This window comes from Primulina eburnea, chromosome 12 (genome assembly GCF_022965805.1).
Source record: "Primulina eburnea isolate SZY01 chromosome 12, ASM2296580v1, whole genome shotgun sequence".
NCBI lineage: Eukaryota > Viridiplantae > Streptophyta > Magnoliopsida > Lamiales > Gesneriaceae > Primulina > Primulina eburnea.
This window is the reverse complement of record NC_133112.1, coordinates 17,744,627-17,772,557: the sequence shown is the minus strand read 5'-3', so window position 1 is coordinate 17,772,557 and position 27,931 is coordinate 17,744,627. Positions and strand designations below refer to the sequence as shown.

Sequence of the window (27,931 nt, the reverse complement as noted above, 5' to 3'; positions counted from 1 at the left end):
AAACGTATTTCCCTTCCTTTAGTCAAAAAGTTTGAAAATTATCTTTGAATGTGTATGTGTTTCACGTGTATATGTTTGTGTAATAATGTTGAATTGTTTGAATATGTGTGTGTATATGATATACGTATATATGGGTGTAAAGGTGTGAGTGTTTTGACTTAAGTGTGTGCTTGAATTGTGTAGTAGAAATTAGGGAATAAATTACTTAATTGTATCATTAAGGTGCTAATAAAAAAAAATATTAATTCCAGTAACAATTTAAATAAAATATTAACCCCCACTAATCTTTACATAAAATCCCCCAATTAAAATAAACACACACTAATTTTATAAAATTCTCCAATTTAAAATAAAATGCACATTTGCTACACTCTAAGAGTTTTAAACTCTTAAAAGCACTAAATAAATAAATTAGACTTTTTAAAATGCTAAAAACTAATTAAATTATTTAAAACACCCAATCTACTTAACAATAAAATTCCACATTAAAATTTACTAAAAATCGTCCCGGTCTCCTTTCCTCGATCTCGCCTCGAATATTCGCCTGAAACATAAAACTCAAGAAAATATTTTAACGTACATTAAATAAACATAAATAATTAAAATACTAAAATCATAAATTATATGAAAGCATGCATTAAAATCATTTAATAAAATATATAAGGAATTTAATAACTTGCACTCACGTGGTTCATGTGGACTTCTAATTTTCGAGACATCACAATCTATCCCCCTTAATTTGAATTTCGTCCCCGAAATTCGCTTATCCTCGGTAATCCAAAAGTTTAGATTCTTAATTCTAGTATCCCAACAATCCATGCTACCGCTGCGCTACTCTGATAAATCAAGTTTTATGTTGTCCTTACTTCTCTTCAATCCTAATTAAATTTCCTACCAAAAACCTCATTTGCGATTCACAACTTAAAACGACTTATGGAGACTTACTTTTACTTTACTATGATCTCGTCTTCTAACTTTTCTCACCGTTCTCAATATTAGAAATGAAGGTTCAAGCTTATCGTATTTTACTTTTCTTATACTATACTCGTAATGTTCATCGAACTAATACGTTAGCATCAATGCAGTTTAGCCTAAGAAATCTTAGCACCAAAATTTTTCTGATCAACTTTAACCCACGACAATACACTTAAAAGTTAAATCTTATCTTATCTCATAATATTGGCATACAACTCTTGAATCAATTCTTTACCTTACAATACCACCGTATGTAACTTAGTTATTTACAAATACGTCCCAAATATAAAATTGTTGTCAACCTTTAATTTCGAATAAAATATCTAATATTATATACACCATATTTTACCATAAAATTATACAAATACATACATATACCAACGGTCATAAAACGGTAATTAACGGCTATATTTTTTTTTCTCTATAAATACCATCTCACAAATTCATTCAATCACTCCAACTTTCTCTTCTTCTCTAAAACTTATTCTTCATCAAATTTTTCGAAGAAAAAGAAGATGGCTCTTGCAAAGTTATTTTCAATTATTTTAGTTATTCTATTTACGATTCTTGTATTTATCGGAGAATATCCTCCTCATGTTTTTTCTTTATTTTTAGGATTACTTGTAATTGTTGTTTATCCATTACTTTGTATTACAATCTACATTAATTAATAAAAAGCATCGTGATTTGCCGTACCACCATGGAAAACTTTTAGATTTCTTACTCAATAAAAAATCTTAATATTCATTGATTAATAACTTATGTTGAACACCACTAATTCCCTTTTGTATTTATTTCACCCAAAATTTCGTATGATCAACTATACCATAAGTTTGAAATTTAACCTTACGCAACCCAAATAGTTTTGGATACATAATTCCAACACACATTCACTTATTCCCAAGTTTCTTCATATCTTAAAAAAAATTTCTTAAGACAAAATGTCTACTTAAATCTTTTCATACATCTATCGAGTAACCTAACCATCGACCATACTCAAAATTCTAGAAAAAATAAAATTCCAACAAAAGTATAGTCCTAGCTGTTAAGATCATTGATAAAAACTTATAACACATAAATCTTAAGTTCCCAAAAATTTTGCTAACTCATTGTCTACTCTTATAACTTAGTTAATTGAACAACTTTTACCTCAAATCGCTATCATTCTAAATTCTTAATTTGCCGCAACATTAATTCACTAGCGCCTAACTTTCAAGCCAAATATCAATTCATCTTACAACTCCCTTAATTACCATTTCTTATAATATTATAACCCAAATACTTCAATGTTCTAATGATCTCTTCGAGCTTAAATCCCCGAGATCTATATCATTTAAACCATTCAATTCTCATTTAACGCTAAACTAGTTCTGCCAATTTCTTAAAATTGTAGCATAAATTCTTAATTTCCTAAAAAAAATTACCCAATTGTCCTAAATTTCAAAAATTCCACAATTACCCATAAGTTGTTGGCATTCTTAATTCTATCTTATAAGTTTCTCGTAACATAAAGTTCGACAATCTTAAGCTTATTAAACCCAAAAATCAATTTCCATAACATGTCTTACATTTCTATTAATATTTAAAATCCCAAGTGTTCCTCAAAAGTTCGTATTTAATCCTCAAAAATTTCGGACTTTGCAAATTGGCTCTTAAAGTTCCCAAAATTTATATTTTTGGCCCTACAACTCTTTGAAATTTGCATCTTCATACCCATAAATTTTTCGACTTAACCTCATTAACCTTAAAATTCTTTGCACTAAAAATTAAATCCAAAAATTTGGTAAATTCGAAAATAATCCCTTAGAATATTGCTTTACACTTAGGTCCTTAAAATTCTCAATTCATGTAATTTAATCCTTAAATCTATCTAGATAAATCATACACCTTAATAAATTCTATGTCTTTATATTTCTAAAGATCGTCATAGTCTTCGAATCATTAATCCTTACATGAAATCTTCAAAAATTAATTAAGATAGAAACCACGAACCATTTGTAATTTCTTAGAAAATCTACAAGTCCCAAAAGCATTCGTAATTGTCAAATTTAACTTATGACCCACGAGTATAACATCAGTACTACTAATCCAAAAATTAATATTGACAAATCATTTCTAACATTGACAAATCATTTCTAACTTTTCTCGACTCCCAAAAGCAAAGTTATTACTCATGTCCAAGTCCACCACACCAGCATGCAAGAAAATTAAATAATTTTCCATTTCATGTTGTAACATGCATAAAGATTTTAAAGATTCAATCTCGAATCACAACAACAGATAAATCTGCACTCTAAAAAGTATGTCATGTAAACATACAAGTGATAGTATTTAAAACATGCACATGCTGAAATTATAACTTCATGCTTACTACTTAAAAGACTTTAAAACTTTAAAACTTACAGACTTGAGGTGTGACTTCGTGAGCTTCTTGCGACTGGCAGTAGGCATAACCCTTTACAAGAACACCGCTCTGATACCAACTGAAACGAACCGTACTTTTACTACTTCAAAATTTGCGGAAAAATTTAAAATTTTCTTAAACATAAAATTCATACAGTCGTTACTTATCATTCAACATAATAATATTTAAAATCAACATCTCATACTCAAATTTTCCAACAAAGTACTTATTCCAAATTATCTCACAACCAACATAAAAACATAATATTTTTAAAGTTTTCATAAAACATAAACATAGTGGTCCTCGGGTTTAGCCTTCCGCTCAATCCAAGCCTGCCCCTTGGTCGCCACCTCCTGTCTCCTCATCAACATACTCACCTGCATCGATCAAGTCTAGTGAGTCTAAAGACTCAACACGTATAAACTGGGAATAACGAGTATTACATAATAAAACCACATACAACTTCAAAATATAACATATATACTTGAAACTTAAACTTTGCGTAATAAACTTGAGCTCTTAATAAACTTAAACTTTCATAATAACTTTGAACGCTCATAAACTTCTTTGAACTTGAACATTCATACTTTGAAACTTGAACTTGCATAATAACTTGAACTTTCATAAACTTGAGCTTTGCATAAACTTTGAACATACATGCATACATAATATGACGTGCCATCACATAAACTTTTCTTTAAACATGCTTTCATACTTCAACATACTTAACTTCATCATTTTGCGTAGAGGATGTTTCAAAGCAAGTGACCCATAACATAATAAATATCTGATCAGACAAACCACAGTACTGGGCTGACAGGGACGTATCCACTGCCACATACATAAGATCTCTGTTCATAATTTAACAGGCCAGTTGATCCACGTTCATAATTTAACGCTTCACAACCACGATCTAACCCGTTCATAATTTAACGGGCGGATTGGTCCCCGTTCATAATTTAACGCTTTCCAGTCCTTAACTTTCTTTGGTCACAAGACATTTAGCATACCTCAAAAACTTTAAATATTTTCTTTGCACGTCATACATACTTACTAGACATCGAGGGATTCGTTGGATCTCGTTCGGGACCTTGCTGCATATGCTAACATGCTACCATGAACTTTAAATTCCCCAACTTTAAACATACCTATCAAATGCATCACCCAAAATTGAATTACTAACTTATGACCTTCTAGAAATGCTCGGGACTTGACCGTGATAAATCGTATGTTAACCCCCGACTCAATCCCCAAATCAAACTTGTCAAGAAGTATGAATTTCCCACACAAAAGATAGTACAAACCTTTTGTTTTAAAACATATCTCCAAGATCTCAATTCAAACTTCATGATATCTAAATTAATTTTTTAGTATACTAGGATATAAAGATTTAATAGTACTCGAAATAAGCAAGAAAAATTGATTTTAAAATAAAAATTCTGCATTCGGCAGCGCCTAGGCGTCACCGTGCAGCGCTGCAGCGCCAGACAGGCGCCTAGGCGCTTTCTGGCAGCGCTGCGGCGCTGCTGCTTCGGCCCTGTAGCGCTGCGGCGCTGCTCTGCAGCGCCTAGGCGCTTCCTGGCCGAACAGGCAGCGCTGTGGCGCCTGCAGTGCGGCGCTGCGGCGCTGATCTGCACGAGTCTTTCCCCAAAATTTTTGCACATGTATTCCTTATGACTTCTAATGCATATTCAACTTAATAACTTCTAAACAACACCTCAAAATTCATATGATCAACCCAATGGACACTTTTAAACACAGCAAGAAACCTCCAACGATTCCCAACGAAGCCTGCAACAAGAAATTCTCAAGAACACATCAATATATAATTTTCTTGAAACACGATATGAGCAGTCATACGAAAAACATCATAACTCACTCGTTTTTAATCCAAATAACTCGAATTTTATATCAAATCGAACGTATCGAAAAGATCTACGTTTTTGTAGTTAAAAGTTTTCTCAAAATCCTTACTGAAAAATCGCAGTATTTTTCAGAACAACAAAAACGTTTATATAAAAATGCAGTTTGAGCAGTCCTACGAAAAATGCCATAACTCACTCAATTTTCATCCGAATATTTCGAATTTTATATCAAATCTAAGGCATCGAAAATTCTACGATTTTCACGTTGAAAGTTTTCTCAAAATCAATACCGAAAAATCGCAGTATTTTACAGAACATAAAAAACGTGAATTTGGTGATCCAAAATTGTTTCAAACTTGATCTAGGCGTGATTGCTCAAACTTCTACGCATCGCACATATAATTTTCCCATAAATAACAACACAACGCATAATATGACAAGATCGATACATCAAGAACAGAATATACGTGCCTTTTGATATTTAAAAATACCGTAACGACGATACCGAAGCGGAGATGATACGGGAGACGATCCGGGACGAACTTTGTTGATTTTTCTTGAAGAAAACTCACTAAATCTTGCTGGAAAATGGCAGAGGAAAGGAACGATGCTTGTTGAAAGGAAAGGGAAAAGGAAGGAGAAAATAATTGGAGAGGAGATTGGTGCAAAAGAGTTTGAAAAGTATTTCCCTTCCTTTAGTCAAAAAGTTTGAAAATTATCTTTGAATGTGTATGTGTTTCACGTGTATATGTTTGTGTAATAATGTTGAATTGTTTGAATATGTGTGTGTATATGATATACGTATATATGGGTGTAAAGGTGTGAGTGTTTTGACTTAAGTGTGTGCTTGAATTGTGTAGTAGAAATTAGGGAATAAATTACTTAATTGTATCATTAAGGTGCTAATAAAAAAAAATATTAATTCCATTAACAATTTAAATAAAATATTAACCCCCACTAATATTTACATAAAATCCCCCAATTAAAATAAACACACACTAATTTTATAAAATTCTCCAATTTAAAATAAAATGCACATTTGCTACACTTTAAGAGTTTTAAACTCTTAAAAGCACTAAATAAATAAATTAGACTTTTTAAAATGCTAAAAACTAATTAAATTATTTAAAACACCCAATCTACTTAACAATAAAATTCCACATTAAAATTTACTAAAAATCGTCCCGGTCTCCTTTCCTCGATCTCGCCTCGAATATTCGCCTGAAACATAAAACTCAAGAAAATATTTTAACGTACATTAAATAAACATAAATAATTAAAATACTAAAATCATAAATTATATGAAAGCATGCATTAAAATCATTTAATAAAATATATAAGGAATTTAATAACTTGCACTCACGTGGTTCATGTGGACTTCTAATTTTCGAGACATCACAGAAAATCTGTACTGAAAAGCAATTTTGTCCCCATGGTTGCATGTAAGCTCTTCCAAAAGGACGATGAAAATCTTGGGTACCTATCGGACACAATGGAAACTGAGATCCCGTGTAATTGAACGATCTCTCTGATATAGAGCTCTGCATACTGCGTCATGGAGAAAGTCGTCTTCACTGGCAAGAAGTGGGCTGACTTGGTGAGTCGGTCCACTATAACCCAAATAGAATTTGATCCTCTGACTAACCTCGGTAAACCAACTACAAAGTCCATGGTGATATTCTCCCATTCCACTCTGGAATGGGGAGTGGGTTATTCATTCCTGCTGGCCTTTGGTGCTCTGTTTTCACCTTGCTGACAAGTGAGGCATTCAGACACAAATCTGCGGATGTCTCGCATCATTCCTGGCCACCAATACAAAGCCTGCAAGTCTTTGTACATCTTAGTACCTCCTGGGTGGATTGAATATGGAGATGCATGTGCCTCTGTCAGAATATCTTCTTTGATCGAATCAACACTAGGCATCCACATTCTACATTTGTATCTCACCATACCATCTGACACTGAGTAGAGTACACTGCCTTTGGCTTCATCCTTCAGCCTCCATTTCTGCAACTGCTCGTCTGAAGGCTGGCCCGAACGTATACGGTCTAGCAAGGAAGATTGGACTGTCAGATTAGACAGTCTCGGAGCTCTTCCCTTGCGATCAACTTCTAAACCAAAACTCTGAATCTCAGACTAAAGAGGTCTGTGCACTGACAACTGTGCTACAACGGCAACTTTTCTGCTCAAAGCTTCTACAACAACATTAGCTTTCCCCGGTTGGTAGCTAATTTCGTAGTCTTAGTCTTTCACTAACTCCAACCACCGTCTCTGTCTCATATTCAGTTCTTTCTGCATGAAGAAATACTTGAGACTCTTGTGATCAGTGAATATCTGACACTTCTCGCCATACAAGTAGTGTCTCCAAATCTTCAACGCAAAGACAACATCGACTAATTCCAGATCGTGAGTCGGGTAGTTCTTCTCATGCACCTTCAACTGCCTGGAAGCATAAGATATTACCCGACCCTGCTGTATCAAGATTGCGCCTAAACCGAGCTTAGATGCATCGGTGTATAACACAAAATATCCTTGCCCTGATGGCATGGCTAGCACCGACGCTGAAATAAGAGCTTGCTTCAAAGTATCGAAGCTCTTCTGACATTCATCACTCCAAACTAATTTAGCATTCTTCTTGGTCAGTGAAGTGAGTGGCACTGCTATTGAAGAAAACCCCTGAATAAACTTATGGTAGCAAACAGCTAAACCCAGAAAGCTGCGGATTTCTGATGCATTCTTCGGCTCAACCCATTCCTTAACGGCTGTTACCTTCGCTGGATCCACCTCAATGCCACTGCTAGAAATTATATGACCCAAAAATGCTACCTTCTCCAACCAAAATTCATACTTACTGAACTTCGCAAATAATTTGCAACTCTGCAAGGTCTGTAAAACTGTCCTCAAATGCTGACTGTGCTCTTCATGGCTCTTTGAGTATATAAGAATGTCGTCAATGAAAACTATGACGAAATGATCTAGGTAGGGCTGGAATACTCGGTTCATGAGGTCCATGAAAATCGCTGGAGCATTAGTCAGTCCGAATGGCATCACTAAGAACTCGTAATGCCCATACCTGGTCCTGAAGGCTGTCTTGTGAACATTTGTGTCCTTCACTTTCAGCTGATGATACCCTGATCAAAGATCTATCTTTGAGAACACTGTAGCTCCCTGCAACTAATCAAATAAGTCTTCGATAATAGGAAGTGGGTATTGGTTCTTGATCGTTACCTTGTTCAATTCTCGGTACTCGATACACTACCTCATGCTCCCATCTTTCTTTTTCACAAAGAGCACTGGTTCGCCCCACGGTGAGAAACTAGGGCGGATGAGTTCCTTGCCAAGAAGCTCCTGAATCTGCTGCTTGAGTTCTAACATCTCAGCTGGAGCTAGAAAGTATGGTGCCTTAGAGATTGGCACTGTGTCTGGCATAAGATCGATTGCAAACTCCACCTCTCTCTGGTGGAAGACCTGTGACGTCGTCAGGAAAGACATCTGGGAATTCTCTAACTACTGACACATCTGATACTGATGGAGTTGGTACGTCAGGTGCAGAAATAATGCTGGTGATATGAATACTCGTACGAATAAAAAGCAAACATGATTAAATTTGAATCGCGCCCTCAATTTAATAACGAACAAGGAATACGTGTTGTCTCGAACTTTTGAATCAAGTATTACGTGATATTCACCTCTAAACTACGATTGGTTTAGCAACAAATAATCACAAGAAAACAATCGACACTCAAACGAGCCTTCAAAGAACCCGTCTTTGACAATCCACGTAGGAACGATCGACAAACGCCACAAAGTAAAACTTTGATAAGTTTGATTTCGAAGAACAAAGCAAAAGCCTTGAAAGTTGAGAGAAAATCTCAGAAAGTTGATAAACTATCAATAATAATCTGAATTGTGGTAAAAATTTCGTGCAATATCTTTTACATACTTAAAAGATAACAATATCTAGTTGCCAAAATAATTAGGACTCTAATCAAGGAAATAAATAATTTCTCGAAAATGACTCGCGCTCGGGCGGTAGAATTTGACAGCTCGAGCGCCGAGGGTTTTGTACTACTCGTGCTCGGGAGGTAGAATGTGACCTCCTGGGCGCGAGGCATTCTGGAATTTTTCTCCTCGCACAGTAAGTGTGGCGCTCGGGTGGTAATCTTTGGCCGCTAGGGCGCCGATGCTTCTGGACTCCTCTTCATTTATCACTTGAATAATGTTCCTTTGGCTCCCAAACTTACTCCCCTGCATCATGAACCCTTCAGCACTTTGCACCTCGTTTGTAAGTCCTTCTTCCTTGCTCATAAGCCCCTGCAATGCTTCCTTGAATCTCTTCAGTCATCCTCTCGTGATTGGTCCCTCTGGCAAGTCTAAGGGATCCCATGCTTTCCTTGAGGCTTGCACATCCGTGTTCGCATCATCCTCTCCTTCTTGAAAAGGATTTGTCCTCAAATCTTGTTCATCACCTACATCAAACAACGACAAATCACTAATATTAAAAGTAGAACTCACGTAATACTCACCTGGTAGATCGAGTTTGTAGGCGTTGTCATTGTTCCTTTCAAGGACTTGGAATGGTACATCACCCCTAGGTAATAGCTTTGAACGTCTCTTCTCGGGGAACCTTTCCTTCCTCAAGTGTAGCCACAACCAATCTCCCTTCTCAAATACCACCTTCTTCTTCCCCTTGTTGGCTTGCTTGGCATATTGCTCATTCTTCTTCTCAATGTTGGCCTTGGCCTTTTCATGCAACCCCCTAACAAATTCAGCCTTCTTTTTTCCGTCCATGTTTAACCTTTCACTCACAGGTAAAGACAACAAATCCAACAAAGTCAAAGGATTAAAACCATATACAAGTTCAAATGGCGAGTAATTTGTAGTAGAATGCACGCAATGATTATAAGAAAACTCAACAAATGGAAAAGAATCTTCCCAATTCTCTAAGTTCTTTTTAAGTATAGCACGCAAAAGTGTTCCTAAAGTTCTATTAACACCTTCAGCTTGTCCGTCCGTTTGAGGATGACAAGTAGTAGAAAATAACAATTTTGTGCCAATTTTAGCTCATAAAGTCTTCCAAAAGTAACTCAAGAACTTAACATCGCGATCAGAAACAATATTCCTAGGCATGCCATGCAACCTAATGACCTCTCTAAAAAACAAATCCGCAATGTAAGATGCATCATCAGTTTTGTGACAAGCAATAAAATGCGCCGTCTTTGAAAATCTATCAACAACAAGAAATATTGAATCCCTCCCCTTCTTTGTCCTAGACAAACCCAAAACAAAATCCATTGAAATATCAACCCATGGTTCACTAGGGACAGGAAGTGGTGTATACAATCCATGTGGTTGTGTTCTAGACTTAGCATGCCTAGAAGTTATGCACTTTTCACAAACTACGCTCAACATCACGTTTCATGAGTGGCCAATAGAAATGTTCATGCAATGCACTTAAAGTTTTAGCCACACCAAAATGTCCCATCAAACCACCCCCATGTGCCTCCCTAACAAGTAATTAACGAATGGATGATTTAGGGATGCACAACCTATCTTCTCTAAACAAGAAACCACTATGCAAAAGAATCTTTCATGTGGACCATGCATACATGTTTCAAACACACCTTTAAAATCATCATCTAATACATATAATTCTTTCACATGCTTAAACCCCAAAATCTTAGATTCTAAGATAGAGATTAGTACGTACTTCCGTGAAAGTGTGTCGCCCACTACATTCTTCTTACCTTGTTTGTATTCGATTATGTAGGGGAATGTCTCTATGAATGCCATCCACTTGTCATGCAGCTTGTTCAGCTTTTGTTGCCACTTAAGGTGCTTTAGAGACTCATGATCCATATGAAACACGAACTCCTTAGGCCTCAAATAGAGCTGCCACGTCTCTAGAGTCCTCACGAGCGCTTAGAACTCCTTGTCATACGTGGGATAATTCAGAGAGGCTCAATTGAGTTTCTCACTAAAGTATGCTATCGGCCGTCCTCCTTGCATCAACACTCCACCAACACCTACACCTGAAGCATTACATTCAATTTCAAAAACGTTAGCAAAGTCAGGAAAAAAAAGTAAAGGAGCATTAATTATCTTTTGCTTAATCATATTAAAAGACTTCTCTTGTTCCCCGCCCCAATGAAATGGGACGTTCTTCTTTATCGCCGCCGTGATAGGTGCCGCCAGCGTGCTTAAATCCTTTACAAACCTACTATAGAAGCTTGCAAGACAATGAAAACTTTGGACTTGACCAACAGTAGTAGGCATTGGCCAATCTCGTATAGCACTTACGTTGTCTTCATCCACATGTATTCCCTGCGAGTTTACCACAAAACCACGAAAGACAAGTTTTCTTGTACAAAAATCACATTTCTTTAAGTTAGCATATAAATTTTCAGCCCTTAGTGTGATTAGCACAAGTCTCAAGTGGTTAACATGCTCATCTAAATTTTTGCCATACACTAGGATATCATCAAAGTAAACCACCGCAAATTTCCCTATGTATGCACGTAAAACATGGTTCATTAACCTCATAAAGGTGCTAGGAGCGTTAGTTAAGCCAAAAGGCATGACCATCCACTCATATAACCCGTATTTGGTTTTAAAAGCAGTCTTCCACTCATCACCTTCTCTCATTCTAATTTTGTGATAACCACTCTTCAAGTCAATTTTACTAAAAATATATGCACCATGCAACTCATCTAACATATAATCTAGTCTAGGTATGGGATGCCTCTAATTAATGGTTATGTTATTGATTTCTCTACAATCTACACACATACGCCATGAGCCATCTTTCTTAGGAACTAGTAAAACAAGTACATCACAAGGTGACATGGATTCACGCACAAAACCACTATCTAACAACTCACTTACCTGTCGTGAAGCTCCTTAGTCTCCTCCGGATTGCTTCTATAAGCTGGACGATTTGGCAATGCACTCCCCGGGACGAAATCGATTTGGTGCTCGATTCCCCTCAATGGTGGTAAGCCTTGAGGTAACTCCTCCGGAAAAACATCTTCAAATTCCTGCAAAAGTGAAACAAGAATGCTCGGAAGGGACCCGACTATATCACTTTTTTTAAGGAGAATCTCCTTGTAAAGAATCAACACAAGTGGTTCATGTGTGTGCATTAAATGTTTCAACTCACTTTTTTGGGCCATATATGTTTTCTTTTTGGCCTCGTTCCTCTCATTTTATTTCATCTCAATTTCTTTCCTCTCTTTTTTGTTTTGCATGGCTATCTCACTCTTTTGATCACTCTTTCCCATCTCTTTTTTATTTTCAAAGGCAACCTCACTTTTATGTTCACTCTTTTTTTCGGCATCATTTTTTTTTTCAATTGGTTCTTCAACACTTGCTTTGGGGACAATGGAAATAAAACAATGGTTTCATTCTTGAGTACAAAAGAATATCTATTCCTAAACCCATCATGTGTCACTTGCCTATCATATTGCCATGGTCTCCCTAACAAAATATGACAAGCATGCATTGGCACCACATCACCCAACACCTCATCAACATACTTCCCAATCTAAAAAGACACCAACACTTGTTTGTTCACCTTCACCTCCGCACAATCATTCAACCATTGAAGCCTATATGGTTGAGTATGCTTTAATGTAGGTAAACCCAATTTATCGACCAGCTCACTACTAGCCACATTGGTACAACTTCCCCCATCTACGATAAGATTGCAAACCTTGCTATTCACAAAACATCTAGTATGAAACAAGTTTTCCCTTTTGTTGGTCTTCTCCTCCTTGACTGGGCACTCATGATACGCCCTAGTCACTAATGCTTCACCTACAACCGCCCCATAACCCTCATCAGGATCCTCTAACGCAGGCATCTCATCATCCTCGTCATCCTCCTCACTTTGAGACTTATACTCACCATAGTCATTTAAAATCATTACCCTTTTATTAGGACATTCACTAGCAATATGACCCAACCCTTGACACCTAAAACATTTAGTATCTCTAGATCGAGTAAGAGGAGTTTCAGATTTACCTTGCACTCCTTGCTTAGGTGCCTCTTGTTTGGTCTCAACTTTGGGCTTGGTCACCACCTTATTCTCCTCACGTTTCACAACATTTGACCGCCAAGAAGATGATGAACCCCCCGTTTGATTGGTACGGCCAACTCCTCGCCTCTTGAGTTGTTGCTCCACCTTTACTGCCATTTGAACCATCTCGTCTAGATCCAAGTAGTGCCTAAGCTCCACTTGATCTTGAATCTCCCGTTCAAACCACAAAGAAAACGAGCCATCGTCGCCTCACTATCTTCCTCAATATTTTCCCTAATCATGACTACTTCCATCTCCTTATAGTAGTCCTCAACACTCTTTATCCTTTGCCTCAAAGTTTGTAGCCTCTTAAACAACATCTCCCTATAGTAGTGATTGGGCACAAACCTCTTCCTCATGACCCTCTTCATCTCATCCCAAGTTTCGATAGTCTCTCATTATATCTCCTCCTAGTGGTCACTTGTTGATCCCACCAAATGAGAGCATAGTATAGAAATTCAACCACCGCCAACCTAACCTTCTTTTGTTTGGAGTAGTGGTGACATTCAAACACGAACTCTACCATCTTTTCCCTTTCTAAGTATGCCTCCGGGTCAGATTTTCCATGAAATGAAGGGATTTTCATCTTAATACTACCCATATTATCATCTTCCCTATTATCATCATATCTACCCCGTACAGCTTCTCTTCTTCCTCTACCAAATCCTCTTCTTATTCCATTTCTTCCGCAATTTCATTTTGGCTCTCCTCGTCTCCTCCCAAATCATATTACTCGTCTTCTCTACCCGAATCTTTAGGTTTAGATTTACTCCCACTAGCACTAACTTCAAGCTTATCCAACCTCTCATGTAAGGGCTTTAATTCATTTCTCATCATCCTACTAAAATGCCCAAACAACGCCTCCATTTGGGTTTTAGACAAACCTTGGCTTGAATATCTCCTACCTCCCTCTCCATTTAATTTCAGATTTGTACCTGCAAGAAAACGTTAGTAGAATGCAAAATATTCCTCACCCAAATGCTCACGGTCACTCCAAAGAAAGTTCGCTCGTCTCTTCTCTCTTATTTTTTTGCTCACAACAAATACTCACTATTCACTCCAAAGAAAATTCACTTGCACTCAAGTAATTTCACTCAATTTTATAGTATTCTTGAAAGTGTGCTCAAGCTTTGTATTTGTATATCAAACAATCAAGTTCAACTAGTAAACAATTGTGATCGACTCACTTGGATTGCGTAGACAAGAAATTTGAAGATAAATATATATATTTTTTGATTGTGAGAGACAATTGAATATGACTCACAATATATAATAGAACAAAATATCAAAAAGAAATAATAGTGAATTTTCGGAATGTTGGTATTTTTTTGCTAGGCTGATATTCTTGAAAATCCCAAAAAAAACAAATCACCGAAATTTCAGAAACCGATGAAGAACGATATACTAAAATATAGCACTGAAAAAGGAACGAAAGGATAATTGCATATCTGAAAATTTAAGAACAAAAGATACTTACTTGAATTTAATGAGCCTAAGCTCTGATACCAAATGATATGAATCCACGTACGAATAAAAAGCAAACACGATTAAATATGAATCGCGCCCTCAATTTAATAACGAACAAGGAATTTGTGTTGTAGTCCCGACCTTTTGAATCAAGTATTACGTGATATTCACCTCTAAACTACAATTGGTTTAGCAACAAATAATATCAAGAAAACAATCGACACTCAAATGAGCCTTCAAATAACCCGTCTTTGACAATCCGCGTAAGAACGATCGACAAACGCCACAAAGTAAAACTTTGATAAGTTTGATTTCGAAGAACAAAGCAAAAGCCTTGAAAGTTGAGAGAAAATCTCAAAAAGTTGATAAACTATCAATAATAATTTGAATAGTGGAAAAGATTTCGTGCAATATCTTTTACATATTCAAAAGATAACAATATCTAGTTGCCAAAATAATTAGAACTCTAATCAATGAAATAAATAATTTCTCGAAAATGACTCGCGCTCGAGCGGTTGAATTTGACCGCTCGAGCGCCGAGGGTTCTGTACTACCCGCGCTCGGGCGGTAGAATGTGACCACTCGAGCGCGAGGCGTTCTGGAATTTTTCTCCTCGGACAGTAACTGTGGCGCTTGGGCGGTAATCTTTGGCTGCTCAGGAGCCGATGCTTCTAGGACTCCTCTTCATTTATCACTTGAATAATGTTCATTTGGCTCCCAAACTTACTCCCTGCATCACGAACCCTTCAGTACTTTGCACCTCGCTTGTAAGTCCTTCATCCTTGCTCATAAGCCCCTGCAATGCTTCCTTGAATCTCTTCAGTCATCCCTTCGTGATTGGTCCCTCTGGCAAGTCTAAGGGATCCCATGCTTTCCTTGGGGCTTGCACATCCATGTTCGCATCAGCTGGTCAAGAAGGCTTGACAACCCTTGTGCATAAGTCTCCGCGCCTGCATGCAAGAGATCATGCGCAGGAAACTTCTCCACCAAGCTGGCTCGAAGAGAAACTGTTCCATGCCCAACGGCCTAACCAATACTGACCTTTTCTGAAAATCAATCAGAACTCTGTTCTTTGTCAGCCAGTCTATACTCAAGATAATATCGAATTCCAGCATTGGCAACACAATCAAATCTGCATACACTAGGTGGCCATACAGCTCGAGATTGATGTATCTGACCACGCTAGTAGCTGATAATTCATCCCCTGATGAGACTGTCACTGAATAACTCACATCGAGTCCAATAGACTTGACGTCTAGGTGACTAGCGAATGTCTCTGAAATGAACGAGTGGGTGGCTCTTGAGTCTATCAGGGCCTTCGTGGCTAATATTTTGATGAAAATATTTCCTGAGAGACGTTAGCACCACGCAACTTATATCCCAAAGTTATAATAGTAGTCTTACGCAACAAAAGACACAATAATTCCATCTAGCATCCTAATAATCCCAATTCAAATAAACATGCAAGGCGAAAATTTAATCATGTACAGAATTAAATAAGTTACCCGCCAACAGTGTAGTGTCTGGGTTCGCCTCCTGTGCATGCATGGCGAACACTCTGCCCTCAGTTGGCTGCCTCCACTGCGGACACTCCTTTAACATATGGTCACTTGCTCCGCACTAAAAACATTTACCTGACCCATACAAGTACTGTCTCGGGTGCTGGCGGTTGCACTTCGGGCACACCAGGTGTTCTCCCGGCCTCTGCGGCGCCTTCTATTGTGGCATAGGACCCTTGCCCTTTGGCGGTCCCTGATAAGGCCTCTTCACTGGTTGCCCCTGGAACGGACTCTTAAACTGAGGTCGCTGCTGCTGCTGTGGATCCTGATATGACCTCTTGCCCTGCCTGTAAGCTTCAATATCCCTATGATCTTGCTCCTCCGCCAAAGCTCTTGACACGGCAATCGTGTAGGTATTAGGACCAGCAACTCGGACGTCACAGAGCAAGACCCGCCGCAACCCATCCATAAAATGCCTCAACTTATTCTGGGCATCATTAGCTATCAGGGGCACTGTTGCGACTTTGATTGTTGCACTCCTAAGAGCAGGTTGTCCACAATTAGTATAATTCGGTGAGTACAATATCCACAGGGACGCTAAGGTAATTACAAGTCCACTACAATGTCTTTTTGTTTTTGTTTTTGTTTTTTTTTCTTTTAATGGTTTGAATATTTAATTAATAATTTTTAATTGTTCAAATTTTAATTTAAGTAGTTGAGATTAAAGGATCCACTCTTGGTCTTTTAATAAAGTTAACATTAATGAATATTATTGAAATCCACTCAATAAAATGGTTCCAATATATATATTAAATAATCATATTTTTATTATGTTATATATTATTATCTTATAAGTATATAATATATACAAAAACTTGTAAATGTTGTCAAATATTTATTGTGCTATATATATATTTGTAAACACTAAATCAAGGTTCTCACTGTAAATGGTTGGTAAAACCAAACAAACATTTAAATATTACCAATAAATTAATATTATAATATTAATATATAATAATTCAAGGCATCCACTTTAAATGGCTGGTAAAACCAAACAAACATTTAAATGGTACCAATAAATTAATATTATGATATATTCATATAAAATAAATCAAGGTATCCACTTTAAATGGTTGGTAATACCAAACTAACATTTAAATGGTTCCAAGAAATTAATATTATGATATAATCATACAATAAATCAAGACATCCACTTTAAATGGTTGGTAATATCAAACTAACGTTTAAATGGTTCCAAGAATTTAGTGTAACATATAGCAACAATAAATCAAAACTCCCACTTATAAGTAGGGTATAATAATACTTAAAGAAATAAATATAACATAAACAATAAATAATGATTAATAATATAAAACATAGATTCTTACCTTTTAATAACCTTATTATCATGCCAAGAGTTTCACATTTTCATCTCAACTTTGGGAAGTTAGCTACTCATTATTCAAAGTGTAAAACTTTGAATATTAATTTAACATGCTAATTATATTTAAATGAAGAAATAAAGAAAAAACAAAGAGACAAATATTATGAACTCAAAGGTTTGTTCATAAAATGAGGGATATCTCAATACATTACAATGCACCCCTATTTATAGCCAAATTTGGGGAGACAACCACAAATAAAATATTATTTTTTACACATAAGTCTTCATTGGTGTTCCAAGAAATTAATATTTTAATACACACCACTTTTGGAAATCTTCCCATCCGAATTTTCTTCTCCACATAAAAATAAACATGTAGATATCTGAGTTGTTTGAATTTTGGTATTTTTTTAACCATTTGACCAAGTAATTTGAGAGATATGGTCAAAATACTAGAGCATGGTAAAACTGCCACTTCTTCGGTAACTTTATTTGTTGCTTAGTTTGATCCCATTTTTGAGAAGATTTTTATCTCATGCTTGTCATCAATATTGTAGATATTAACATCAAATTTCTACAGGTCCAAGAATCATCTTAATCCCATTTGCAACGCCAAGTTTATTTTTGTTTTATCGAACCAGTAAAAAATAGTAAAAACTTATAATACACAACAACTTATATTTTATACAATTTATTATAAAACATATACTATTTAAACATTTAATAAAACAAAAACTATATATTTATTTTATAAAACATTTAATTAATATATAATTTTTTATCTTTATCACACTCCCCAACCAGCTTATTGCTAGTCCCTAGCAATTTAAGCATTAATAGCAACACAAAACATATAGATTAATTTAAATAGAAATGTAATCAAAACTATCCAAGTGTTTAAATTAAATTTGAAAACTGTCAAAGTTATATCAAGATCATTATAATTTAATTTATGAAATAATCTGAACTGATCAATTCAAAGCTTATTTTCAGGTAGTTAAATGTACATGGCCTTCAGAAATTCCTAGTAAGAGTCTCAACTCCATAAAATCACAGGTCAATAAGTGTTTCAATTTATGGGAATGATTTCTCTCATGGAGTTGGAATACAGATAAATGCTCAGGAAATGGTTTACACAATGCAGACAAACAAACGAGCCAAACTAATCAAAAGAGAGGAAATCCATTGATTTAAAATCCAGTTGTTCTTATTATATATTTTTTTCCTATTTTTTTTACATCGTGGAATCAGACTAAGTTTATTGTTCTTGACCACATATTTATTTAATTTGTACAATGTATTTCTCTCTTTCCTTTTTTTTTTCCTTTTTTATTTGTATTTTTATGAGAGATAAATGTGTCGCAGCATGTAATTTAAAAATTACATAGATCTTCAACATCTTTCTTTTTTTTTTTTTTCAAGAAATATCAATTTTTTTTTGTCAAAATAAGAACACAAGATCTAAACAATAGATAGCCTCTCTGATGATCAATAAAGGCTCGCAAGCTGTTTTTTCTCTATCCTCTCCACTCACTCACAAAATATGTGTGAGTTTAAAAATTTTAGGCACTTTTATCAGATATATCTTGGGCCATATAATTTAATAACTTATTTTATCACAATGGTTAATCATTCAAAAAGATTTCATAAATCATATTTTTATAGTGATCAAAATATTAAAATTGACTTTTTTTTTTCAAATAAAAATTTAAACACCCTTAGATAGATTATTACAATTTTTAATCTAAACCTTTCAAACATGTAATGTATGATATTTTTGCAAAAATTACTAAGATACAACAATAACATGTTTTTTTTAAATAATTTTTTTTAAAATTTATTTATTTTTTTTAAAATTTTTAAGTTTGTTCTCACCCTCAATCAGAATCTGACATTGTTCCCTAATGTCAAATAACTATAATAAAGAGTACATAATGAAAGAGATATCACCTGGAATTTATGGAAGGGTAACAAACTGAAAACCAAACAAACAAATCCAATCTTTTCTACTACCGTATTTTTGGAATCAAATGTAATCCATTGACGATTGTCTTTGCTTGACTGTCTTGCCAAAATTGCCCAAGAACGCAATTGATATTTTTTAAATCATCGCATCATGGCTTATGCACACAATAGCTTAAGACCAAAGCATCATTATTAATTGGAATCTCGCATTCGATGAGCACCTAGAATCCAAAGTTAAGCGTGCTTGACTTGGGGCAATTTTGGATGGGTGACCTCCTGGGAAGTTTCCCAGGGTGCGTGTGAGTGAGGACATAAGCACGCTGGAAAGACACGTCTTGATACAGTGAGGACAGTCGTCAAATCTGGGGCGTTACAAGTGGTATCAGAGCCGACCTCTCTTAGTACGGTGTGGTTCGGGGACGAACCAAGCGGAAGCTGGTGGGCATGTGAGGCCCGGGGCCGAAGAGGGCGGGGGGTGAACGCCGGTGCCATCAGTTGCACGGACAATGAGCGGCTCCTGGCAGGCTTCTAGGTGAAGGGAACATGAATGAACCGACCACACGGGAATGAGAGGGATTCCGAGACTGGGCAATGTAATGGACTGAACAGTTGAAGAGGGCTTAAAAGATTTGATTGGTACTACTCATATCACGAAGGTGCATCTTCTTTTCGGTAGCTCAACACATAAGAACTCCAAAGTTAAGCGTGCTTGACTTGGGGTAATTTTGGCAACTGTCGTGAATTTTCTGAAATGAAATTCTGTTCCACAGCTTTATCAAGAAATGTCAACAAACTATCATAATAATTATTGATATTCAACAAGCCCACATGTTTATTATGGATATTAAGTTGTGCTCAAGAAACAGTGTGAAAAATTTCTTCTAATGTACCAAAATCACCTGGTAGTGCGATAAAAGCATCAGAATTTTCAAGCATTTTGGTGATTCTTTCATACATAGAAGAAACTTTTAATTCCTCTCCAATCGTAACACCTGTAATATTTCCTTCAGCTAAAGCTGTAGAATAATACCTAAAGCCTGACTACCTCCAAGATGAGCAGATGTTGAAACAGATCCCATTAACCCAATATTACCTCCCTATATACCAAGTGAATTTTTCTCTCAGCCAATATCTTTCCAAGTTTATTCGCTGCTTCTAAAAATACTTCATTTTTTCCAGAACTCGACCCACAAAATACACAAATATTTTTCAATGTTTGTGCAGAGGATCCAACCATGTTTGTACTTTCATTTTGGTCTGCGAAAATAGAGAGAAAGATGAGAGATTTTATAGAGGTAATATGTTATCATGACAAAACTATGGGTCATAGCTGTAAGCAGAATAAACAGTAAAAATAATAATGACACACATGCATATAAAAAGTAGTGTGATTGTGTCTCACAATTTTCCTCTGGTTTTACGTCCAGAAACGGCTTCAACGCCTTCTATGAGTCGAGGATATGCTTCCCATCCAATTTTCTTATAAATTGACAAACAGGGTCTTTTTTAGTCGGATTCCCAAGACTATGACAGCTCATCTTTAAATTGTTTGCATAAACGGAGAAGTTCAATATGCACATGTCCACTAGAATGCGTCTCAAGAGTCAATAAGATATTATCTAAAGACTCCTTACTCAGCCCATTCTTAATGAAACCAATTTTATCTTCTCTGTTATTGAAACACATCCCAAAGATCTGCATCGTTTGTCACAAGTCCATCTTGCACACTTATGACAAACATCTAACCTTTTGGCCCTTCGTTTTTTCGTATAAGTGCTTTTTCCTAATCTAGGCAAATACCGAATGAGCAATGATTGTGGAACTTCTCCTCCTAATCGGACCTTAGCTTCTATTACAAGACAAATATCTTCTGGAATTCCTTTTTGCATTAACAATCTCAATCTTTCACACCTACCTGCATAAATTTTTCTTAGAACATTTTCAGAAACAGAGGGAAAATTATTTACAAATTTTTGAGAGATTCTCATCCATTTTGAAAAGAAAAGAAATGATTTTTTTTTGTATCAGCAATTGTAGGAAACTGATTTAACCGACTATGAGAGCCACAGAGTACCTTTATCTGCCATTTAACCGGGAAAATAAAAAAATTAAGGAAACCTAAAATAAAAACAAACAAAATTAAATGCAACATAAAAATTTAAGGATCAGAAAGAGAAATAAACTCTTCTTGAAATATTTCATTTTCCAAAAATGGTTTAAGCCTTTGTCCATTCACTTTAAAAACATCACCATTTTTAGGATTTTCAATATCCACAGCTCCATAAGGCTACACATGCTTTACAACATATGGGCCTGTCCATCTTGATCGTAATTTTCCTGGGAATATGTGAAGTCGATAATTATAAAAAAAAACTTTTTTACCAATCTCAAAAGATTTTCTAATAATTGTTTTATCATGAAATGATTTGATTTTTGTTTTATAAATCGTTGAATTCTCATACGCATCATTTCTGAGTTCATCAAGTTCAGTAAGTTGCAATTTGCGCAATTTGTTGCAATCATCCATGCTTGAATTAAAGTTTCGATCGCCCAATAAGCTTTATGTTCCAATTCCACAGGCAAATGACAATGTTTTCCGTAAACCAACCTATAGGGAGACATATTCAATGATATTTTAAAAGCTTGTTCGATATGCCCAAAGTGCATCATTAAGTCGCAGAGACCAATCTTTTCTATTTGAGTTAACAGTTTTTTCCAAAATTTTCGTTATCTCTCTATTAGCTAATTCAACATGTCCATTTGTTTGAGGATGATAAGGAGTAGTTACTTTGTGAGTAATACCATATTTTTTCATTAATAAAGCAAATGATTTATTAACAAAGTGAGTTCCCCCATCACTTATCATGGATCGATAAATTCCAAATCTACTAAAAATATTTTCTTTCAAAAATTTGATGACGATTTTATGATCATTTGTTCGACATGGAATTGCCTCTATCCATTTGGAAACATAATCAACTGCAACTAAAATATACAAGTATCCAAACGACAGTGAAAAAGGTCCCATAAAATCAATTCCCCAACAATCAAAGATTTCAATTTCAATGATAGGATTCAAAGGCATCATGTTTTTTTTAATCGCACCCAATTTTTGACAATTTTCACATATCTTGCAGATTTCGTGGGTGTCTTTAAACAGTGGGCCAATAAAATCCACACTACAAAATTTTTGCAGTCGTTTTCTTTGAAGAAAAATGTCCTCCACATGCTTCTGAATACAAAATTTAATGACACTACTTACCTCATTGTCGGGTATGCAACGTCGAAAAATTTGATCTGGACAATACTTGAATAGATAGGGATCATCCCAATAAAAGTTTTTTACTTCACTCAAAAATTTTCTTTTATCTTGGGAACTCCAATGCGGTGGCATTTTTCCTGTCACAAGAAAATTTACTATGTTAGCAAACAAAGGTGTAGTAGTAACTGAAAATAGATGTTCATCAGGAAAATTATCGTTAATTGGTGTCATTTCACAAGATGATCCTGTTACTAGTCTCGATAAATTATCGGCTACGACATTCTCGGTTCCTTTTTTATCTTTGATCACAATGTCAAATTCTTGGAGCAACAAAATCCATCGTATCAGTCGTGGCTTTGCATCCTGTTTGGTTAACAAATATCTAATACCAGAATGATCAGTAAACACAATAGTCATTGATCCAATCAAATAAGAACGAAATTTATGTAATGCAAATATTACAGCAAGTAGTTCTTTTTCAGTTGTGGAGTAATTAATTTGACCATTGCTTAAAGTTCTACTTGCATAATATATCACGTAAGGCTTAACGTTTCTTCTTTGACCCAGTACTGCACCGACTGCGTAATCACTCGCATCACACATGATTTCAAATGGTAAAGACCAATCACGAGGTTTCATGATAGGAGCTGATGTTAAATGTCAAATGATTTTATCAAAAGCATTTTGACATTCTTGAGTGCACTCAAATGCAGCGTCTTTTGTTAATAGATTACAAATGGGTTTAAAGATTGAATTAAAGTCCTTTATAAACCTCTTATAAAATCCAGCATGTCCCAAAAATGAGCGAATTTCTTTAATGGTTTTGGAGGGGGTAAATTGACAATGACATCAACTTTAATTCCATGAGATGACATGACATGTCCCAAAACAATCTCAGAAATAATCATGTAATGACATTTTTCCCAATTTAAAATAAGACATTTTTCCTCGCATCTTTTTAAAACTTTTTCCAAATTTTCAAGACAATTATCAAATTTATTCCAAAAAACAGTTAAATCATCCATGAAAATATCCAAACAATTTTCAACATGTCGCTAAAAATGCTTAGCATACATCTTTGAAATGTTTTTGGGGCATTGCATAATCCAAATGGCATCCTTCTAAATGCAAATGTTCCAAAAGGACATGTGAATGTAGTTTTATCTTGATCTTCGAGTGCAATGAGAATTTGATAATAACCTGAATATCCATCAAGAAAACAGTAGTATGGATGACCTGCTATTCTTTTTTAAATTTGATCCAAAAATGGTAATGGAAAATGATCTTTTCTAGTGGCGTCATTTAATTTTCTATAATCAATACACATCCGCCAACTAGATGGGACTCGACTTGTTAACAATTCACCTTTTTCATTTTTTATCACTGTGATGCAAGATTTTTTTGGAACTACTTGTGTTGGGTTTACCCACTTACTATCAAAAATAGGGTCGATAATCCCAACATCAAGTAGTTTGAGAACTTCAGTTTTCACAACATCTTTCATGTGTAGATTTAATCTCCTTTGTGGTTGTTGAGATGTTTTTGCATTTTCTTCTAAGTGAATTTTGTGAGTGCAAATTAGTGGATTAATGCCCTTGAGATCTTTTAGTGTCCAACCAATTGCATTTTTATGTCTTTTAAGCATATCAACTAATTTACCTTCTTGATCACTTGCTATTTTGGAAGAAATTATCACCGGATATGTTTCATCTTCTCCAGCAAATGCATACTTCAATTCTTTTGGCAAGGGTTTTAACTCCAATATGGGTGGTTCGTCTTTGTTATCATATTTTGCATCAAATTCTTTCTCTGATCCTGGTAACGAGTGATACCTGGGAAAATCATCAAGATCAATTTAAATATTTTCTTTAACAGTTTCAATTGAACAAATATCTAATTGATCACGAGTACTCCCTTCTTGAATGTTTTCTTCCACAAGAGTTTCAATAAGATTTTCATCTTCGCTTTCATCTCCTTTGTCATGTGGTTGCTTACAAAGATTAAAAACATTGAGCTCCAAGGTCATGTTACCAAATGAAAACTTCATTATTCCATTCCTGCAATTTATAAGAGTATTAGAAGTTGCTAAAAATGGACGACCCAGAATTACAGGAATTGCATTACAAGCTTCGATAGGTTGTGTATCTAAAACTATGAAATCGACAAGATATACAAAGTTATCAACTTGGACCAACACGTCTTCTACCATACCTCTTGGCACTTTAGTAGATCTATCGGCAAGTAAAAGTGTTACCGAAGTAGGTTTTAACTCACCTAGATTGAGTTCTTGATAAACTGAATATGGAAGTAAATTCACACTAGCTCCAAGATCAAGCAAGGCTTTTTTAAGTCTTTCGTTCTCCAATAATACATGAAATAGTAGGACAACCAGGGTCTTTGTATTTAAAAGTATTATTATTTTGAATGATTGCATTTACTTGTTCGGCTAAAAATGTTTTCTTTTTCACAATCAATTTTCTTTCCACAGTGCACAAGTCTTTCAAAAATTTGGCATATGATGGTACTTGTTTTATTGCATCTAATAAAGAATATTAACTTTTACTTGTTTAAAAATATCATATATATCAGAATTCAAATTTGATTTTTTCGTATTTTTTAATGCATGAGGGAATGGTGGTGACACTGTCTGTTGAACCTCATCTTCGCAAGTTATGGGTACCACATCCTTACCCTTTGGAGTTGATTTATCATCATCTTCACAAGGTTAAGGAATGGATTTTTCCACAACCTTACCACTTCGAAGGGTAATAACAGATTTTACCTGATCCATCGGTTGAGTTCCAGAAGTTCCAGCTTGTGAATGATGATCCTTGGGATTAGGCTGTGGTTGTGAAGGAAATTTACCTTTTTCATGAACATTAAGTGCAAATGCAAATTTAGCAAGAGTATCTTTCAAATCTGTCATGGTTTGAGCAGTTTGAGTATTGATATATTCTTGCTTTGCAATGAAAGAATTCAATAAATCTTCCAAATTCCTTTTAGGCGGATGAACATAAGGTGCATACTTTTGAAAATTTTGTTGATTTTGAAAATGTGGTTGCGGAAATTGTGCAGCATTATCATTCCTCCAACTAAAATTTGGATGATTTCGCCAACCTGGATTGTAATTTTGAGAAAATGGTTCAAAATTTGGCCTTTTGAAATTGTTCAAAACATTGAATTGTTCATGGAGACATTCTTTAAAAGATGACAAAGTGGGACAATCTTTTGTAGAATGATCACTTGTATCACAGATGTGACACGCAATTTCTTGAATATCTTTTAATTGACCATTTTTTTTTCAATTCAAGTGCCTCAACTTTTCTTACCAAAGAGGTAAATCTAGCTTGGAGATCTTGTTCATCTTTTAGGATGTACATTCCCCCACCAGATGTGGGAGATTGAATCTTGTTTGATGGTTCGATTGTACCTATAGTGTCTCAATTTTGAGCATTTTCAGCTAATGAATCGAGATACTCAGTTGTCTCATTTGGATTTTTATCTTCAAATGTTCCATTACACATAAATTCAACCATTTGCCTATTTTTAGGTGTGAAGCCTTCATAAAATTGAGAAACAACTCTCCAAATTTCAAAACCATGATGTGGACAAAGATTAAGCAATTTTTTATCTATCCCAACACTGATAAAAAGTTTCTCCTTGTTTTTGAGTGAAAGTGATGATTTGCCTTTTGAAAGAATTTGTTCTATGAGATGGAAAAAAACTTTTCAAAAATTGTTGTTGCAATTCATCCCAAGTTTGAATGGATCCCGATCTAAGATTTTGTAGCCAAGTTTTAGCTTTATCTTTTAAAGAAAAAGGAAAAAGCTTAAGTCGAATGGTGTTCATGCTACAATTTAGATTATTATATGTGTTGCACACTTCTTCAAACTCTCGTAAATGCATGTATGAATTTTCAGAATCTAAGCCATGAAAATTGGGTTAAAGTTGGATAAAAAACCAGGCTTAAAATTGAAATGAGATGCATCAGGGGGAAAAACTAAACATGAAGGTGCACTAGTACGTGTAGGATTCATGTGATCTCTAAGTGTTTTTCATCTATCATGATCATGTTGAGATTGAATTTCATCTTCATTTTCTTGAATGGGTTCTTCCGCCATGCTTTGTAAAAATAAAGGGTTATTTCGAATGAGTCGACAACTAAGTATACGTAGCCAAATGCTCATGCAAATGCAAAAGAATAAAAGCACACAAAAGCAATAAAAATTCAAATAAAGAAAAATAAAATATAAACAAAATTAAATAGACTTGAAATTAAATTATACTTTCCCGACAACAGCGCCAAAACTTGTTGCGACTTTGATTGTTGCACTCCCAAGAGCAGGTTGTTCACAAGTAGTATAATTCGGTGAGTCCGAATATCGTATCCACATGGAAGCTAAGGTAATTACAAGTTCACTACATTGTCTTTTTGTTTTTGTTTTTGTTTTTTTTCTTTTAATGGTTTGAATCTTTAATTGGTAATTTTTAATTGTTCAAATTTTAATTTAAGTAGTTGAGATTAAAGGATCCACTCTTGGTATTTTAATAAAGTTAACATTAATGAACATTATTGACATCCACTTAATAATATGGTTCCAATATATATTAAATAATCATATTTTTATTATGTTATATATTATTATCTTATAAGTATATAATATATACCAAAACTTGTAAATGTTGTCAAGTATTTATTGTGCTATATATATATCTGTAAACACTAAATCAAGGTTCCCACTTTAAATGGTTGGTAAAATCAAACAAACATTTGAATCGTACCAAGAAATTAATATTATGATATTAATAAATAATAAATCAAGGCATTGGTAAAACCAAACAAACATTTAAATAGTACCAAGAAATTAATATTATGATTTATTCATATATAATAAATCAAGGCATCCACTTTAAATAGGTTGGTAATACCAAACTAACATTTAAATGGTTCCAAGAAATTAATATTATGATATAACCATACAATAAATCAAGGTATCCACTTTAAATGTTTGGTAATACCAAACTAACATTTA

At 35.0% G+C, this 27,931-nt stretch overlaps 1 long non-coding RNA gene and 1 pseudogene across 1 annotated transcript; both read right to left on the bottom strand.

Moving 5' to 3' along the window:
• Window positions 1-3,490: 3,490 nt before the first annotated feature.
• LOC140807759 (uncharacterized) lies at window positions 3,491-5,923 on the bottom strand. The gene is made up of 2 exons (XR_012112755.1): window positions 5,716-5,923; window positions 3,491-3,756 (listed from the first exon to the last, which is right to left on the bottom strand). It is a non-coding gene; the product is annotated as an uncharacterized lncRNA (long non-coding RNA).
• Window positions 5,924-9,709: 3,786 nt separating this feature from the next.
• LOC140806703 (uncharacterized) lies at window positions 9,710-25,824 on the bottom strand (annotated as a pseudogene).
• Window positions 25,825-27,931: the final 2,107 nt, after the last annotated feature.